This window comes from Solanum lycopersicum, chromosome 9 (genome assembly GCF_036512215.1).
Source record: "Solanum lycopersicum chromosome 9, SLM_r2.1".
Taxonomy (NCBI): Eukaryota; Viridiplantae; Streptophyta; class Magnoliopsida; order Solanales; family Solanaceae; genus Solanum; species Solanum lycopersicum.
The window spans coordinates 19,439,981-19,443,098 of NC_090808.1; positions in this window are offsets into that span (position 1 = coordinate 19,439,981).

Here is a 3,118-nt window from a genome sequence, read left to right on the forward strand (position 1 = left end):
GCCCGAGTGAATTTTATAACTAAATATGAATACCAAAAGTTATAGATCAGTCAATATTTAAAGACTTCAGTAAAAGGTGAAATGGTGGCATTTTGGCGAACCACGGAGCAGTTCAGCAAGATGCACTCAGTTTGCCAAACAACCCAATGTACCTATTTTCACTTCATTCTATCAAATTAGACCTCAAAACCCTTGATAATGCAATTCAAACATTTTACACATCAATTTTAATAAATACCCCTGTCATTTAAATAATGCCAACACATATTAATTCAGTTCAAAGCACTTCTAGTGGGATTTTACCAATTACGCAAGAATTATCTATTAATGATCGATAATCTATGCTACCCCATAAACTCAGAGACTAAGAAATTTGGCCATATCAATTATTATCTAAGTAATACAAATTTCAATTAAAAAAATAAAGGGTTCGATTACTAACATGTGGTGCTGAATTAGGTTCGAACGACATTCTAGGCAGTAATGTGATCCAAATCCAATCACAATCTAACACTTAAAATACTCTAAAATGAAATAAGTATAACTAGTAGAGTGCAAGCGTGAGTTTGTGAAAAGGGACAAAGTGAAAAGAAATGCATGAGATTGGACTTTTCAACCTTGTGCCTGTGACCGTCAAACTTCTGCTCATTTGGAGCATTAATTTATCTCTCTTAATGGCTCGGTTAAGAACCTATTATCTATTTTATCACCAAATATAAGAGGGTTCTCAATCTCTTAATGGTCTTTGTAGAGATCACCTACTTGGGTGGTGATTCATTGGCACAAACCTTCACTCCATTGAGTCTTACAGAATTAAACTTTGAGGTGCATTGAGTCAAATGGTGAGGATTGATGGTTACGCCAAATCTATCGGTGTTCCACCAAAAGGACCAGTAGTGCCCTGTATTTTTCAATCAATTTTCTTTATCAGGGTAACAAAAAGCAAGTAAAGGGTTTTGGGTTGCCTCCCAAACAATGCATTAGTTAACACAACAGTATTATCAAGCATTTTCCAAGTTTAACTCTTAAATAAGGATATTTCTAGAAGTCCCAATGATATAATTTCAAATGTTTAGTGCTGATATTAAATGAGGGTCCTTCTTTGACCTCAACTTCCTTTGCCCCATTAGTGAATTCATGTGTTCCTGTAAAGGGTCCCGACCATTTAAGCTTCAGCTTACCTAGGAATAATCTTTGCCGCAAGTTGTACATTAATAATCCAATCTCCCACATTGAATTCCCTTTGAATTATCTATGCGTCATTCCCTTTTTCATTTTCTCTTCAAAAATGGCTAGGCTCTCGTATAATATGAGCCTAAATTCATCTTTTTTATAACTTTTCTAGCCTCTCTCTTGAAGACTTTGTCCAGTCTAACTTGAGAGTTTTCAATGCCCATAAGGCTTTGTTTTCTAGCTCAATAGGTAGGTGATAGGACTTATCAAAAACTAGTTTATATGGGAACATCCCTATAGGTGTTTTTTAAGTAGTTTGATATGCCCACAATGCATCATCAAGCTTTTGTTACCAGTCAGTTCTCTTGTTGTCATCATCTTAGCTAGAATGCTTTTGCTTTATTTATTATACACCTCAACTTCACCGCTTTTTTGGAGGTGGTAAGGGGTTGTAATCTTGTGCTTCCCCTTACATATGCTTAATGCAATAGAAAACCACTTGATTAAAAAATGTGAACCCCCAATGGCTATAATTGCTCTAGGGGTTCCAAACCTTGCAAATATATACCACTTCAATAATTGGACAATGATTGTACCTTCATTATTAGAAAGAGTGATAGCTTCCACCCATCTGGAAACATCGTCTACCACTACCGAGATATACTTATTTCCAAGCAAGCTAACAAATGAGCCAATGAAATTGATTCTCCACACGTTGAATAACTCAATCTCCAAAATGTGTGTGAGAGGTAATTCATCACTTCTTGACACTCCTCGTTGCTTTTGACACGGGGAAATTTTCACAAGTTCATGGGTATGTTTGCAAAGGGATGGCCAATAATAACCACTTTGAAGGACTTTGGATGCGCTATGATTTCCTCTATGATTACCAACTCATTGGATATGTGTGGTAGGCATAAAGAATCTCCATTATTTCCTCTTTTGGAATGCACCGTCTGCTGACATTCTCAGCACACTCCCGAAATAATTATCGCTCATCCCAGAAATACTTCTTCGTATCAAACAAGAACCATTTTATTGATAAGGGTTTAACTCATCCGGCATCAATCAACATACAATATAATTTTCAAAGTCATCATACCATGGTGTGTGAGAGAAAGATAAAGTAAATACTTGTTCTTCTGGGAATGAATAATCTATCCTAGTTTCATGATTAGAACTTACTTTCTTTTGTAACCTTAATAAATTATCGGTGACTTGGTTTCCGCAATATTTTCAATCCTTCACCTCAAAATTAAACTCTTGTAAGATTAATACCCATCTAATAAAACTTGAACTTGCGTACTTCTTTTCCATGAGGTAGATGAGTGTCATGTGGTATGTGTGTACCATCACTTTTGTACCTAGTAAATATGCTCGGAACATTTAAAATGCATAGACCACTGCTAGTAGTTGTTGTTCTGTGCCTTTGTAATTTTGTTGTGTGTTTTTTAGAGTCATGCACGTGTAGTAAATAGGGTGGAAAAATTTGTTGGCTTTTTTCCACTGTACAAAACCCAATATCATTCAATTGGAATCACACACATCATCTCAAAAGACTCGGACAAATTAGGACTTATGATAATCAGTGTGGATATGAACTTCTCTTTCAAGAACTTAAAGTCTTCCATATAAGCTTCATAAAAATGGAACTTCACTTCCTTCTCTAACAATTTGAATAGTGGGTGTGCAATCATTGGAAATCTTTAATGAATCTTTAATAGAACCCGACATGACCCAAAAAACTACTAACACCTTTCACTTAAATCGGTGGAGGTAGTTTCCCGATGACCTCAATTTTTTCCCTATCAACTTTCAGCCCTCTTGGCAACACTTTGTGCCCTAGAACAATGTCTTCTTTCACCATAGAATGACACTTCTCCCAATTTAGGACAAAGTTGGTTTCCACACACCTTTGGAGCACTTGTCCTAAATGTGATAGACA